Source organism: Phocoena sinus, chromosome 5 (genome assembly GCF_008692025.1).
Source record: "Phocoena sinus isolate mPhoSin1 chromosome 5, mPhoSin1.pri, whole genome shotgun sequence".
Classification (NCBI taxonomy): domain Eukaryota; kingdom Metazoa; phylum Chordata; class Mammalia; order Artiodactyla; family Phocoenidae; genus Phocoena; species Phocoena sinus.
Genome location: NC_045767.1, coordinates 112662142 through 112679768, shown reverse-complemented (window position 1 = coordinate 112679768; position 17627 = coordinate 112662142). Strand labels below are relative to the sequence as shown.

The 17627-nt window shown below is 43.6% G+C and overlaps 1 protein-coding gene across 5 annotated transcripts in view; it reads left to right on the top strand.

The window, feature by feature from the left end:
- Window positions 1-17627, top strand: part of ARHGAP10 (Rho GTPase activating protein 10) — a 331140-nt gene that overhangs the window by 64886 nt on the left and 248627 nt on the right. The gene's annotated exons all lie outside the window — the stretch shown is intronic.

Here is a 17627-nt window from a genome sequence, read left to right as displayed (position 1 = left end):
CACTCTCAGCAGTGTCTCCACGATACAAGCAGTGATGATGTCTCATAGTTGCCTGCAAGGAGGCAGCCCGCTGTATTATAGTTGGCAAGTCCTGCTTTACCCTAAACCAAACCTGCTCCCTTTAACTTCTTTCTGTATTGGCTTTTTAGACCATGCAGGGTGAATCTAAGAATTGTTCTGATTAACGTTCCCCACAATTCAGAAACAGAAGTTACGATTCTACCTTCCTAACATCGTGTCTTAATTGATGGGGTTTTTGGAGTCGTTATCCTGATTACATATTTTTTAGATGTTCGGTTTTGCCAATGTCCCTTTAAAATGTGGTCCAAACGAAACACAGTGCCCCAACGTTTTCTTACTCATGCAGGGAATATTATTTCTTAAAACCTCCCACTCCTGGGCATATATCCAGAGAATACTCTAATTCGGAAACATATATGCACCCCAGTGTTCATAGCAGCACTATTTACAATAGCCAAGACATGGAAGCAAACCAAGTGTCCATCAACAGATGAATGGATAAAGAATGTGGTACATATACACAATGGAATACTACTCAGCCATAAAAAAGAATGAAATCATACCATTTGCAGCAACATGGATGGGCCTAGAGATTATCATACTAAATGAAGTAAGTCAGACAGAGAAAGACAAATACTGCATGATATTGCTTATATGTGGAATCTGAAAAAAATGATACAAATGGACTTATTTACAAAATGGAGACACTCACAGACATAGAAAACAAACTTACAGTTACCAAAGGGGAAAGGGGGTGGGTGAGGGATAAATTAGGAGTTTGGGATTAGCAGATACAAACTGCTATATATAAAATAGATAACAAGGTCCCACTATATAGCACAGGAAACTATATTCAGTATCTTGTAATAAACCATAATGGAAAAGAATATGAAAAATAATACATATATATACATGTATATATATGTATAACTGAATCACTTTGCTGTACACCAGAAACTAATACAACATAGTAAATCAACTATACTTCAATTAAAAAAAAATTAACTCTTCCTCTCTTAACTTCCCTTTTTCTTTTTGGTGGTTCTGCTGTTCTCTGTTACCCAGACAGGATAATTTAGTAATCTTTGATTCATTAATTTCTTTTGCTACAGTTTGTTGTAGGAAATACAATATTATTCCCAAGTGTTCCCTGAAGAAACTGAAGCTTGGAGTGGTTACTTGCCCAGGGTCACCCAACTGGTCACCATTGACACTAGTGTGCGAGCCCCAGTCTGTCTGACACCAGAACCCATACTCCCAATCACGGTGCTATCCTATCACCAAGGAGCTTTGTGATAAGGCTTTTCCAAAGGACAGCTAACCTTATTACTTTGTAAACTGTGTCAAATGTTCAGTGGTTGGGATTTCTGCTGTTAACAGTACTTATATTAGGGAGTTCCCTGGTGATGCGGTGGTTAAGAATTCGCCTGCCAATGCAGGGGACACGGGTTCGAGCCCTGGTCTGGGAAGATCCCACGTGCCTCAGAGCAACTAAGCCTGTTCGCCACAACTACTGAGCCTGCGCTCTAGTGCCCGCGAGCCACAACTACTGAAGCCCGCAAGCCTAGAGCCTGTGCTCCGTGACAAGAGAAGCCACCGCAATGAGAAGCCCGCGCACCGCAAAGAAGAGTAGACCCCCCACCCCAACTAGAGGAAGCCTGCGTGCAGCACCAAAGACCCAACGCAGCCAAAATTAAATAAATAAATAGATAAAATGTTAAAAAAACAAACAGTACTTATACTAGCTGTCTGTTTTCTCTGGAAATGCTGCACATATGTTATCTCTTTTATGGACGCAAAAGAAATTTGTCAGTTTGCTATGCCAGATTATCTGCATTTTCCCCTTTTTGGGGGGAATAAGAGAGGAGTGGCGGTGGTGGGGTGCAGGTTCTTCATTTCCTTCCTCCCTACCAATACATGGAAGGGCTCATTTACCCATATACTTGCAAAGATTGAATGTCATGATTGAAAATAGTGTTGGCCGTCAGGCATAAAAGGTATTATTTAAAATTTCTTTTCATTACTGGTGACGTTGAATTTCGTGTGTGTGTGTGTGTTTATTCGTGGATGGGTGATGCTCACCCACACTGGGGCGAGCCATCTGCTTTGCTCAGGCTACCAACTGGAATGTAATCTCTTCTCGAAGCACTTCACAGCTCTACCTAGAAATGAGTCTTAATGCGATATCTAGGTGTCCCGTGACCCAGTCAAGTTCATGTGTAAACTTAACCATTACAGGCACATTGTCTCACATCCCTGCCCATCCTGACGATCAGCTGTCGTCCACTCTTTGGTTTTGTTTTGGCTTTAACCGATTTTTTTCTGATCATAAAAGTAAGTTATGCTAAATGTAGATGACTTTGAAAATAGTGAAAATCATTGGTTACTATTTTGGCAGGGGGCTTACCTTCCAAACTGTTCTGTGGGCACGTGCATACCTTTCTCATGCTTTCAGTGAGTTCACGAGTTGACCACGTGTCTTGTTTCTTCACACGGCGCCTCCTCCCTCTGAACAGGGCCAGTTTGCGGGAGGTCCCAACTTGTGTCAGGATATGCCCCCAGAGGCCTGGATTGTGTGGGCTCTGCTGTCTGGGATCTTGGTGTATATGTTGACCTTGCCCTTGAGGAAGCATGAAGCCAAGAGACAGACCTCGCTGCCCAACCTGACAGCTTTGCCACGTTGGCTTTGTGTCCTCCTTCCTGTTGGCTGTGGGTTCCTCCGTGTAGCTCCTTCAGGATGCTTTCCTTTCTTTCCCAGGGGCTGCCCACAAAACCTTTGTGGAAAATTCCTGACCTCTCCTTTACATTTCAACACCCTCAAGAAAGACGCTTTGATTATTTGCGTGTATTTTGTGAGGGCATCACGAGGAAAGGGTGTCGTGGCCCCGTTGCGGTGGCCTCTGTAGTTTGCATTCCCTGCGGTGAGGCAGCAGGTGGTGATGGTTTAGACCTAAAGCTGGCTGCAGGCTTCAAATCCTGGCTCCACGATTTAACACTCTGGACCCCTTTATGTCTTCTTGTGCTTGACCGTAATAGGCAGTGAGAAATGCGTGCCTCCCGGGGTGTGGTGAGGATCGAAGGAACTCATGCATGCCAAGTACTTCCTTGGAGCAGTGACCAGCACATCGGAGGTGCTGAATAAATATTCCGTGGCTGTTGCACATACCTCAACCATGTGGGAGCCCTGGACTGGAAACGATTTTCTAGTCAGTGATGAGTGTTAACATTTCTTTATGTTGAACATAGTTCCTTACATTAAAATGGCCCATCTCATGAACTCAGGCTCTGCCTGCTGCAGTTTTTTTTCAGTGGACTGGTTTCTGCCTTTAGGGACTTTTTTGTGGAATTTTGTATGTCAACATGGAAAAATCTTTAGGAGTAATTTTGGCATTTAAAGATGTGGGGTTTTTTAAAAATTATTTTTTAAAAATGGATGTATAGTCGGTTTACGATGTGTTAGTTTCTGGTGAACAGCAAAGTGATTCAGTTATACATACTCTTTTTCATATTCTTTTCCATTATGGTTTATTACAAGATATTGAATATTGTTCCCTGTGCTATACAGTAGGACCTTGTTGTTTATCTATTTTATATATAGCAGTCTGTATCTGCTAATCCCAAACTGCTCATTAATCTCTCCTCCACCCCCTTTCCCCTTTGGTAACCATAAGCTTGTTTTTGAAATATGTGAGTCTGATTCTGTTTCATAAGTAAGTTCATTTGCGTCATTTTTTTCCAAATTTATGTAAGTGATATCATATGATATTTGTCTTTCTCTGTCTGACTTATTTCACTTAGTATGATAATTGGTAGGTCCGTCCCATGTTGCTATAAATGGCATTACTTCATTCTTTTTTATGGCTGAGTAATATTCCATTGTATATATACACCACATCTTCTTTATCCATTCATTTGTCGATGGACATATAGGTTGCTTCCGTGTCTTGGCTATTGTAAATAGTGCTGCTATGAACATTGGGGTGCATGTATCTTTCCGAATTAGGGTTTTCTCTGAGTATATGCCCAGGAGTGGGATTGCTGGATCATATTGCAACTCTAGTTTTAGTTTTTTTTTTTGTTTTTGGCTGCGCTGCGTGGCTTGGGGGATTCTAGTTCCCTGACCTGGGATCGAACCCAGGCCCTTGGCAGTGGGAGTGTGGAGTCCTGACCACTGGACTGCCAGGGAATTCCCTCATTTTCAGTTTTTTTAAGGAACCTCCATAGTGTTCTCCATCATGGCTGCACCACTTTACATTCTTCCCAGCAGTGTAGGAGGGTTCCTAAAGGATGTGTTTTGTGCTTGCTGGCCTTGCACTCTAGTTGTGACACATGGTGTCTGCTAACTACTTCACGGCTCTTCTCAGGGAGAATGGCTCTGCTCACAGCTTCTCTGAGGAGAAGGCTCTCTGAGGACCGTGGGACGTCCCCTCTCCTCTCCCTGAACTGGCTGATGTGACTAGGGAGGGACACTAGACAGCTCCCTCTGTCACATCCTTCTGTGGGAAAGCAGTGAGCGAGGCCATTTTGAGTCTCTTGAGAATTTTACTTTGGGAACATAGATGGGACAAACAGTGGGAGCTGACGTCGAAAGAATGCATCTCAGCTGATGTGAGGACAGTGAAAGGGCCCTCCAGGCGATGGCAAGGCTGCAGACCCTCTGAGGAAGCAGCAGTTCCAGCAACAAGGACTGATATGAAATAGAAGAAACCACGCAATTAGAAGTGAGAGAGAAGTAAACACTCAGAGAGAAGCCGCGTTGTATTAACGGCAGAGAGGGCATCCCAGGGCAGGCTGTAGTGCACGTTCTCAGGACAAGTTGTTCACTATTTTTCCTGGCTCTTCGCAATTGTATTCTCATGACTTGAGTACTCCCTGCATTCAAAGGCCGTAACTTACATAAGGTCCCCGAGTACTTGTAGTCCTTTTTCCCATCTCAGGGATTCTCCCCATTTTGTTCCTGATGCCTCAGTGTCTCCCCTGTGGTTTACAGTGATAAAAATTTAACTCACTTTTTGGGACCCTGTTCAACCCCCATTCTGTGCTGTGTTTTTCTGATGACTTTACTGTTTTTTTGAGTTTGTCTTCCACTGAACTCCTGTGAAGTTTGTCATCTGGACCCTGTGTGCAGGATGTGATGGTGATCTCTCTCCGATGGGGGTCGTGGACTTGTGGCAGTTCTTGTGATCCTGGTTTAACTCAGGGCACAAACAGGGAGGTTTTAGCCCCTCCTAGGGTGAATCTTATTTGATTTAAAATTTTAAAGGAAATTAATATTGAAGTGTTTGAGAGAAACGGGTGAGTTTTACAGTAACTCTTGGCTTTGGTCGGCAACCAAGTATCTAGTCTGTGCCATGAAATGGTGATACGGTGGCCAAAGGGTGGGAAAGCTTATATTCAATAAACCAGATGAACACCTGACATCTAAATCCCTGCTAATATTTACTTTGGGCCTTAAGCATATGCTGTGGTTAACAAGGTGGCTTTTCTTGACATTATCCCCTGTATGTGGTTTTATTTGTTTTTCTGTCTCCCCTTTCTTCAGACATTTTAGAAAGCACTTTGTTTGCCTAATTACTATCTTCAGTACCAAAATGTTTGAATAATACTGCGTTTCGTCATTGAGCTTAAATACCTGATCTGGAAGAACGATACTTGCAAGTAGTGTTCTTCTACTGTATATTGCCTTGAACCTCAAAGTTACCCTATTTTCCTTAAAAAAAAAAAAAAAAATCATGGTGTATTTGTTTCCTAGGGTTGACATAACAAACTACCACAGACTGGGTGGCTGAAGCAACAGAAATGTATTGTCTCATAGCTCTGGAGGTTAGAAGTCCAAGATCAAGGTGTTGGTAGAATTGGTTTGTTCTGAGGGCTGGGAGGGTAGGATCTGTCCCAGGCCTCTCTCCTTGATTGTAGATGGACATCTTCTCCCTGTGTCTCTTCACCTTGTCTTCCCTGTATGCATGTTTCTGTGTCCAAATTTCCCCTTTTTTCAAGGATGCCAGTCATTGGATTAGCGCCCACCCTAATGACCTCACTTTAATTTGATTACCTCTGTAAAGACCCTATCACCAGACAAGGTCACATTCTGAAAAACTGTGGGTTAGGACTGCAACACAGGAATTTCGGAGGGACACAGTTGAACCCATACAAGAACACCACTGCGCCCCTAAACCAGACTTTCTTGGTACCAAAGCCATGAAGCTTCAAAGGTGATTGCCATCCTTGGGGAAGTTTTTGTGTGTAGACCCCTCACATCATTAGGTTGAGACCCCCTGAGTCTCATTAGTTGTTGGCATGGTTTCCAGAAATTCTTGAAAGAAGTGCTGTCATCTCTCACCTGGATCAGGGCAGGGACCTCCTCACTTGTCTTCCTGCCGCTGCTCTGGTCCATCTGTATGTAGCCTGCTCTCAGCACAGCAGATGGGGCGATGCTGCCGAAGGTCAGGTCACATCCCTCCTCTGCTCCCAGCCTTCCAGAAGCCCCCCATCTTGCTCATAATAAAAGCTCGAGTCCTTCCTGAACTGGCCCCCGTCATCCCTGACCTTGTTTCCTCTCAGTCTTGCTGTCCCGCCCGCACTCAGGGCCAGCCGTACCATCCTGTCCCTGTCCTGCCTCCAGATGGCCCCCTGTGTCCGGAAAGGCTTCTCCACAGTTCCCTGGGTGGCTGGCTCCTTGCGTCCTTCAGCTTTTTCACAAATGCCAGCTTTTCTGTGAGGTCTGCTCAGACCTGCACAACCTCCCCACACATTCCCATCCCCCTAACCTTTCTTCATTTTCCTCCCTGGCTCTTAACAGCTCCCAGCATACTGTGTAATTTATTTATGTTTTATTATCTGTCTTATCTCAGATTACTTCTGCCCCCCCCATCCCCGACCTGGTATGTTACCCTCTCTCATCCGTTTGTGTGATTTGTTTGTTGCTGTATCCCCTGTGCCTAGAACACTGCCTGGCAAGTAAGGATAAATAAACAGCACAAGTGGATGTGGGTGTATAGAATAAGGCAGAGAATACTGAGGAGGAAACACTGGAATTCTGGCCACTTGGGTCCCTGTAAGTATAGGAATGAGATGAAGGTGGATGGGATGAAGGAGGAGAACACAGTGGTTTATTGATTCAGGTGTGTGTGTATGCGTGTGTGCGTGTGTGCTTGTCTTTCATTTTAATAAATAAAATTGTGATGACTTTGTTCTTTTGTGCTACTTTATTTTTCAGAATTTACCATAAAAAGTGCATGGCTAGAATTGTGACCATCCATATACCCTTTCTTGGACCCACCCGTTGTTTAGCATCTCGTGGCATTTGCTCATCTCTTGCCTTCTGTATATACATATTCCACGTGTCCTGTCTCTCACTGGCCTGTGGGGCCTGTTCTGTCCTTATTCATTTAGCCCTAATGAAGTTTGCGTAGGGTCATGTGCTATAAAACCTGCCCGTGTAGGAGGTAGGGGCTCTGGGCCCAGCACTTTTTTTTTTGAGGTATGCGGACCTCTCACTGTTGTGGCCTCTCCCGTTGCGGAGCACAGGCTCCGGACGCGCAGGCTCAGCGGCCATGGCTCACGGGCCCAGCCGCTCCGTGGCATGTGGGATCTTCCTGGACTGGGATACGAACCTGTGTCCGCTGCATCGGCAGGCGGACTCTCAACCACTGCGCCACCAGGGAAGCCCTAGGACCACCATTTTAAAATTAATTAATTAACTTTTATTGATGTAGTTGATGTATAATATTATATAAATTATAGGTGTACAACATAGTGATTCACAATTTTTGAAGGTTATACTCCATTTATAGTTATTATAAAATATTGGCTATTTTCCCTGTTCTGTATAATAAATCCTTGTAGCTTATTGACTAGTTTGCTTGTTTATTTATAGCTTATTTTATATATAATAGTTTGTACCTCCTAATCCCTTATCTCTATCTTGCCCCTCCTCCTTCCCTCTCCCCACTGGTACCCATTAATTTTATCTCTATATATGTGAGTCTGCTTCTTTTGTGTTATATTTTGTTGTATTATTTTAGATTCCATATATAAGTGATATCGTATAGTATTTGTCTTTCTCTCTGACTTATTTCATGTAGCATAATAATATACTTCTAAATCCATCCATGTTGTTGCAAATGGCAAAAATTTCATTCTTTTTTATGGCTGACTAGTATTCCATTGTGTATTTATATCACATCTTCTTTATCCATTCATCTGCTGATGGACACTTAGGTTGCTTCCCTATTCTGGCAATTGTAAATAGTGCTGCTATTCACACTGAGGTGCAGGTATCTTTTTTTTTTTTTTTTGTGGTACGCGGGCCCCTCATTGTTGCAGCCTCTCCCGTTGCGGAGCACAGGCTCCGGACGCGCAGGCTCAGCGGCCATGGCTCACGGGTCCAGCCGCTCCACGGCATGTGGGATCTTCCCGGACCGGGGCACGAACCCGTGTCCTCTGAATCGGCAGGTGGACTCTCAACCACTGCGCCACCAGGGAAGCCCCCAGGTATCTTTCTGAATTAGTGTTTTCATTTTTTTCAGATATATTACCCAGGAGTGGAATTTCTAGGTCATATGGTAGTTCTATTTGTAGCTTTTTGAGAAACCTCCATATTGTTTTCCACAGTGGGTGCACCAGTTTACATCCCCACCAACAGTGTAGGAGGGTTCCCTTTTCCCCACATCCTTGCCAACATTTGTTATTTGTGGTCTTTTTGATGATAGCCATTCTGACAGGTGTGAGGTGATATCTCATGGTGGTTTTAATTTGCATTTCTCTGATGATTAATGATGTTGAGCAGCTTTTCACGTGTCTGGCCATCTGTATGTCTTCTTTGGAAGAATGTCTATTCAGTTCTTCTGCCCATTTTTTAATTTGGTTGTTTGTTTTTTTGATGTTGAGCTGCATGAGCTGCTTGTATATTTTGGAGATTAATCCTTTGCAGTTGCTTCGTTTGCAAATATTTTCTCCCATTCCGTAGGTTGGTTGTCTTTTTGTTTTGTCGTTGGTTTCCTTGGTTGTGCAAAAGCTTTCAGGACTACCAGTGTTTGTTGCTCAGGTTCAGGTGTTTCTCCCGACATGTCAGCCATCCTAGTTTTCAACATGCAGTCTTGTCATCACATTGTTTGTCAGCTCTTGTTGTTTTCTCGTGTGATTACAGAAGGTGGAGGCTGAGAGTGTGTTGTCCTGGATATTTTTCATACTTCAGCACTTCCCCTTACCACACAACATGCGTGTACACACACACACACATGCGTGTCCTTTGCAGCCTCTCTCTGGGTCATGCTGTCCAACTGGTGGGCCATGTATACCTCACTAACCTGGACACCTGTTACTGTCATTCTGTGCCTCACCAAATTGTACTAAAACTGGGTTCTGTGCTAAAACCTGGATTCTAGTTAGTGCTGTCCTTGAACTAGGTGTGTGAAATTGAACTAGTTGTCCAAAGTTGCACTTTCATTTCCCGACTGTTCAGTGAGGGTGAGACTGTCAGTGATTTTCAGGTTGGGTCCTGCAGGGTGTGGTCTCACCGGGAAGCACTCAGTGGGAGATGGGGACCAACTGGGCAGGGTTCTTCATCCTACCTCCACCTGAGCAGCTTTGATTATCTTTTCGTTCCACTACTTACTACTTGTGAGATCTTGGACAAGTTGCTTGACCTGTGTACGTCAGTTTCCTCCTCTGTAAAGTGGACATAAGGACAGAACCTGTCTCGTAGAGTTGCGGTGATACTCCAATGAGTCAGTAAATGTTAAGTGGTTAGGAGAGTACCTGACATTATCAGGTATGGTAGGCAGCATAATGGCCCTCCAAAAGATGTCCCTTCCTAATTCCCTGGAACCTGTGAATGTTATTTTAGGTGGCAAAAGAGACTTAGCAGGTGCAATTAAAGATCTTGAGGCGGTGAGATTATCCTGGGTTATCATGGTGGACCTAGTGTAATCATGGTGATCCTTAAAGGAGTAAGAGAAGGAGATGTGATGACAGAAGCAGAGGTCGGAGTGATGTGAGTGGTGGCTGGGTGCCAAGAGCAGAGGAATGTGGGCATCCTCTAGGAGCTGGAAAAGGCAAGGAAGTGGATTCTCCCCTAGATCCCCCAGAAGGAATACAGCCCCAAGAGACCCATTTTGGACTTCTGACCTCCAGAAATATAAAATAATAAATTTGTATTGTTTCAGGCCACTCAACTTTGCGGTAGTTGCTTACAGCAGCAATAGGAAACTAATACAGACTGTTAGCTGTTTTTACTGTTCTCACTGTAAATAAGATTCTTCTCTGAACAAAGGGATGTGTGGCCAAAGACAGTTGGAAAACCAGGAAGCTGGGTGATCGCCAGCCTGCACTTCTCATCTGACAGCCTGCTGTGGCAGGTCCTCTCTCTGTACGCAGACCCTCGTCCAAGAAGACTGTCCGTGTTTGCTGAGTGCGTGCAGTGCAGCTGAAGTCTGGAATGGGGGGCGGTGAAGGTTGAGTGGTGGTGTCCAGTGTGGACCTGCCTCTGGACTCTCTGCAGTGCCCAGGGCACTCCCTTCTTATGTGTTCTTCATGATGAGTTGGTCACTTTGATCAACAGTTATCTGGTTGTCTGTCATGTATCATACTGCGTCTTGAGTCCAGGTTTATGCATTTGTTTTGAGGCATCTGCATGTCTGGGGACTCAGCTTGTGTTCCTTTACCCCATACCCCATGGTGTCAATTCAGGTCAATCTAGTGACCTTAGATGGTGTTTATTCTCTGATTAAGAAGAACTCACTACACAGTCACTCCGGTTGGGCTGGAATCGGAGAGTTAGGGCCAGGAGGACCTTGACCTAGCAGTCACAGAGACCCTGCTGGCCCTTGAGCTGCTCCCAGAACAGCTTGTGATGTGGCCTTCAGGCCTCCACTAGCCCAGTAATGCATTTGGGGCTTGGGAGAGGTTCGCACCACTTAAAACATGTATCCAGTGAGTTATTTTCTTGCTTTTTGACTGGTACAGAGAGGCCGGAATGCTACTCTTGTACATAGCGCTGCTGCCAATTCTGTAAATCTGGAAACCACGAAGGAAAATGAGAAGCCAGTCCACAGTGCTGGAGGAATTTTGTTTCACTTCCAAGTTCCTTGGATTAACATTAGCATTATTTCCTTGGTATGAATCTGACGTGAAAGATATTAAGTTCTTAAGAGTCTGTACCCTGTTCTTTAAATAAAACACAGAAGAATTTGGGGACTTGTTTTGATGGGCAGGATGGGTAGCAAAGCTTCCCCTGGCAGAGTCTTTGCATATTTGATAATCTAGTGATTTGGGTCTCACCATGCCGAGGAATGTGAGCTTCTAAGTGCAATTTTGCCTGTTTGGAAAAAGAGTTCAGAGTCCGGTGTGGTTGGTGAAGAATCCTGGGCTTCACATTTACTGAGTGAGAAAGGTACATTCATTCGCTGTTTCATTTTTCTTTTCAAGCCCGGAATTAGCATGCCACGTTTCCTCAGGTATACCACTTAGTGCTTTGGTGGGGCCGAAAGTTCCAGGAGAGAGTTACAGCCTTATTCGCAGGGCCGGGCTTGTAACTTCAGGGGTTCTCACGTACTCAGAAGGCTGTTTAGCAGTGAAATAGACCAACCCGATTAGAGAGGTTTCCCACCCTTCCTAGTGCCTGTATGCGTCTAATAGTTCACGATCACTGAAAACTGCTCATAGGTGGCTGTGCTGTAAGAAAGAATTTTCTCATTTGTCAAACCATCAAGGGTGACCAGGGGCAATTCCTGCCAGTGTCCAGAGGTTCTCTGAACCTGGATTTAAACTGTGGTTGGATCTCTCCACGTGATGTGCTGCTTCTCAAACTCAGCAGGTCTCAAATACAACTGCTCCTCTCTCAAACTGCTCCTAACCCTGGGAAGAGTTTTAGTGCCTGTGCTTTTCTCTCCCGTTGGTCTGCAGTTCGAAGACCTAAAAGTCTTACTCTGGGAGACTCTGAAGTGGCAAGTTTATTTGAAAGTGTGCAGATCACTTCAGTTGTTTAAAGTCAGCTGTTGTATTTTGTGTACACGCAGGCTTGGCAGTGCCCATCAATATATGCCAGCCTTGTGTGGAGAAAAGGGAGCCTCCTGCACTGCGGGTGGGAGTGTGAATTGATACAGCTGCTGTGGAGAACAGTGTGGAGGTTCCCTAAAAAACTACAAATAGATCTGCCATATGACCCCGCAATCCCACTACTGGGCATATACCCAGATAAGACCATAATTCAAAGAGACTCATGTACCACATTGTTCACTGCAGCACTATTTACAATAGCCAAGGACATGGAAGGAACCTAAGTGTCCATCAACAGACGAATGGATAAAGAAGATGTGGCACGTATATACAATGGACTATTACTCAGCCATAAAAAGGAACGGAATTGAGTTCTTTGTAGTGAGGTGGATGAACCTAGAGTCTGTCATACAGAGCGAAGTAAGTCAGAAAGAGAAAAACAAATACCGTATGCTTAATGCACATATGTGGAATCTAAAAAAACGGTACTGATGAACCTAGGGGCAGGGCAGGAATAAAGACAGAGACGTGGAGAATGGACTTGAGGACACAGTGGGGACAGGGTAAGCTGGGACGAAGTGAGAGTGGCATGGACATGTATACACTACCAAATGTAAAATAGATGGTTAGCGGGAGGCTGATGCATAACACAGGGAGATCAGCTCGGTGCTTTGTGACCACCTAGAGGGGTGGGATAGGGAGGGTGGGAGGGAGATGCACGAGGGAGGGGATATGGGGATATATGTATACTTACAGCTGATTCACTTTGTTGTACAGCAGAAACCAACACAACGTTGTAAAGCAATTATACTCCCATAAAGATATTTAAAAATATATATATATATATATACGCCAGCCTTGAAGGTGTTTCAGGAGAGCATGTTAATTTACAGTCTTCAGGAATTAGCATGCAGGAGAGGATTGGGGGCATGGAGGCACACATACATGAACTTTTCATTTAGAGTTCTGCATTAGAGCCATTAAGATAATAGTTGAGATCTGTGCACAGGCCCTGGGAATAATCTTAAATCTCCCGAAAGTCAGAATGATGTGATGCAAAGGATGTTGGTAGAAGCTTGAGAAACCGAGGAGTTGATCCTTTGCCTCCAGGACATAATACCAACCGTCTGAAGAGGTCTGTGACCTTGATCAAGTCACTAATCTATCGCTGAATCTACTTAACCCATTTGTAAAATAAGGTAACGTCAACACCTACCCTGTAGGCTGGTTATAAGGAATAAATGAAATAATATCTGTGAGTCCGTTAGCATAGAGTAGGCACTGAATAAAGGCAGTCCTATCTAGTGGGCCCTTCACCATCTTCCCCTAGTAGAGGAGTGCTGCCAGCCTTTGTGATTTAGACTGTTTGAGTTTCATGTGTGATGATAAACCATTATCTTTTGTACAAAGCATCTTTGTGCCTTTTCAATGGACTGTACTAAATGTAGTAAACTGTCTTATGATTTTATGTTATGTTTGGAAAGGCAGAAGATATCTATGAAAGTATAAACTACATGAGAATAAATTTAAAACGTACTACATAATGAACAGGTGATAAATTTATGATTTTTAAATGGAACGGGAGTTTGGTGTGGTCCAATTTTTAAACAATAAAAGTTTTGCATAATGAATTCTAATAACACCAGAAAAGTCAACAGAGGGAAAAAATGATTATATACTAAAATAAAGACTTGATGTAACTACAGTACCTAGCACAGAGGTAAGAGAGAAAAGCATGCTATTTACATAGGGAGAAATATATCATATTAGCTGTGCAAACGAACCCAAATTCAGTCTACTGTTATAAACATTTTCAACTAATGAGATTAGGAATTATGAAATACATCTTGAAAAACAGATGCATTTAAATTTTAGCTTTCTGGAGAGTATCCTGCCCTGACCATAAGAAAGCATGGTCTTTAAGATATCCTTTGACCTGGTAATTTAAAAATAAATTTATTTTTTATGTATCTGTTTATGGCTGCATTGGATCTTTGTTGCTGCGTGCAGGCTTTCTGTAGTTGTGGTGAGCGGGGGCTACTCTTCGTTGTGGTGCGTGGGCCTCTCATCGTGGTGGCTTCTCTTGTTGCGGAGCTCGGGCTCTAGCCGCGTGGGCTTCAGTAGTTGTGACACGCGGTCTCCGTATTTGTGGCTCGTGGGCTCTAGAGCGCAGGCTCAGTAGTTGTGGCTCCGCGGCATGTGGGCTCTTCCCGGACCAGGGCTCGAACCCGTGTCCCCTGCATTGGCAGGTGGATTCTTAACCACTGCGCCACCAGGGAAGTCCCTGATCTGGTAATTTTGGATAAAATACTCAAAGGAAATGGCTCCAGCGGGGAAAAACAGAATTTATACCAGTATTTATAGTTATATGCATATTATAAACACATTTGTATATTATTTATATATAATATATAATATTTATAAATAAGTACATATAGACATACACACACATATACACGTATACACACACACACAAACAGAACCAATTACATGCCCCTTTTGAGAACTGGCAGAGCAAGCATTACCAAATGGAATAAAGTTGTTAGAAATGATAATAAGCCCACACGCTTAATATTTGGAAAGAGCTACATGAAATAAATTCAAAAAGAAAAGCCCTGTGTGGTCTTTGTTTCAGGGATGCAGGGAAGCACGCGGCTGTCGGCTGCTGTCTCAGGGACTGGATTTCTGCAGCAGAATAGATAACCTGGAGGAAATACTGACTAAATAAGACAGTTTCAGGCGATCAGTGCTATGAAGACGATTAAGCGCCGTGGGATCGAGAAGCGTTTAGGGCAGAGGGGTGATGCTCTTTTGGGGGTGATGGTGCGAGGGGGAGGGTTCTGTGAGGGAGCCAGCCAGGTGAAGGTGGGGCTGGGCAAGGAGCGCTTCCAGGGGTGGGACAGCACTTTGAAGACTGTCAGTGCCCTTCTGGAATGAGTTGGGCACGTGTGAACCAAGAGCAAGCCAGTGTGGCCAGATCGTAGCCAATAATGGTAGGTTTCCTGGATTACAACAGAATAGTTAACTTGGGAGTGACCCCAATAGCCAGGCTTTACTTTTTTACGGTTAAAAAATTTTTATTGTTTAGTCGTGGAATTATGGTGGAAGTACAGAAGTATATGAACGAAGCGTATGTATTAAAGAAGAAAGATAAAGCAGATAGCCATAGACTCACCGCTAGGTTATGAACTAAAATACCTTGAATCCCCTTGTAGCTGTCTGATTGTCACCCTCCCTTGCTTCCAGTGGTAAACATCGTGTGACTTTTGAGATAATGACTTACTTGCTGTTCTGTAATTTTGTGACCTGTATGTGCCATCCAAACATGGGGTTTAGTGTAGCTTGCTTTGAACTTTATATGAAAGAGCCATACTGTGTGTATTCTTTCATGGCTTGCTTCTTTCTCTCCAAATTGTGAGGTTAACCTGAGTTGATACATACATTAATTGTTATTTTTACTTTATAACGTATGAATATAGTATAATTGAGTCATCTGTTGGTTGTTGTTTGGTATTTGCTTTTCCAGTGTTAGGCTATTGCTGTGGTCAGTTCTCCTATAGAAAGTACATGTCTGTAAGTACACGTGTGCAAAAGTTTATCTTGGAAATTTACCTAGAAGGTCAGTTGGGAGTTGTAGGGTATCATCAAACTTACAAGAAAATGCCAAAGTACTTAAAAGGGAATTATGCCAGTTTTTACCCTCGCTGGCAGTATATGAGAATTTTTGTTGCTCGACATACACCAGTTCTTGAGGTTGCCAGACTTAATTACATTTTGCCAACCTCATGAGTGGATTGAGGTATGTTGAGGTTTTCTTTTCGCTTTTATAATCACTAATGAGTTTTGAGCACCTTTTCATGTGGTTTTGGGTCATTTGGATTTCCTTTACTTCCTTCTGTGAAGGGCTTCTTCAGGCGTTTTGCCCCATTTTTTATTGGCCTTTCTGCCTTACCTCAGTGATTCATAGCTGTTATTTGTGCCTCGGGGTGTGTGCTTTTCTTCACTCTTTTTATGTCTTTAAAATTTTAATGCAGTCAAGTTTTTTAATCTTTCTATATTAGTCTATTGATTGCTTTGTAACAAATCACCCCCACCTCCAGTGGCCTAAACAGCAGCCGTTTATTTATTTCAGTTTGGACTCAGCACACTGGGCAGTATGGTCTCATCTGGACTGCCTCCTGCATGGTGGGAAGCTCTGCTTCTGAGGGTGGGATGTCTGACCGATGGGGCCATAGGTAGGGGGCCTGGGCGACATGTCTTTCATCACCCAGCAGGCTACTGTGGGCTTGATCACGTGGACGCCAGAGGCTTCCAAGGGAGTGGAGCGTGGGTGTGCAAAGGTTCTAGAGCTAGAGGCTCCGAATTAGCGCAGTGTCACTTCTACCACATTCTTTGGCCGCAAGACCAGCCCGGATTCAAGGGGTGGGAAAATAGACGCTACCTTTTACCCGAGGAGCTGCAGAGTCCCACTGAAAAGAGAAGCTCCTACAAAGGAGGGGTGGAGAATTCAGACCGTGCTTGCAACCCATCACATTATACATTATGGTTTTGCTTTTCTTCTCTACTCCAAGGGTAAGAAATTACAATCCTGTATCATCTTCTAAAAGGTTTCTGGGCTAGCTTTGGAAGGATGAGGTTTCAGAAACTGTGACAGTGGAGGATGTTGATAATGGGGGAAGATACGCGTGTGTCTGGGCAGGGAGTCTAGGAGAAATCTCTGTACCTTGTGCCCAGCTATGCTGTGAACCTAAAACTACTCCAAAATAGAGTCTGTTAAGAAAAAGTAAAACGTGAAACCAGACCACGACAGCAGCTGAAAGAGCTGGTGAGCATGATTAGAAAGTTTAAGAAGTGAGAGGAAGCAGCTTGTCGAGGAGGGCATTGGGGAACCATTGTATTTAATGATTGGAGGTCAAGAGTTGGTTTAAAAAAAAAAAAAAGAACATTTTCCCATGTAAAAATAATTTTTAACTTTCATTCCTTGTCTGTTAGCTATAATACAATGACTAAGAAAGAGAAGATTGCTGCTCCTACTATCTTACCAACTTATTCAAAACAGCCCTCAGCATTTATACTGTGTGCTTCGCTTTTGTTCATATTTATTTTTTTGCCTGAATACTCTTATCAGAAATTATGGATTGTGTTTTGTTCAACTTTTCAGTTTGCTTGACGTGAAGTTTTACTTTAATACAATCTGTCAGTATTCATTGTAATGAGCCGGGATCCATACAGGGTGCAGGAGTCGGGAAGCAGCTTCTTTGAAAGTGCTTTAGACCAGAGGCAGAATTGTACCCTGGTGAGGGCATGGGTTTTGGACAGATGGCTCTGGAATAGATCAGACTTTTGCTGATGTAGCACCTGTGTGACTTTGTGCCAGTTATTTAACATCTCGGAGCTTAGGCATTCCATGGTTAAATAGAGACTCTCAAGAGTATTGAGTAAAGTTAAAAATACACCTATTCTCTAGCATGGTGCACGGCCCATAAAATAACTGTTAGCCTGTTGTAGAAGCTGGGCTTTCCACTATTTTCTATGACGACAATAAAAAGAAAGAAAAATGAGGACCTGTAGGTCTTTTGCAGAATGAATTCTTTCTGCCACTTAAGCGT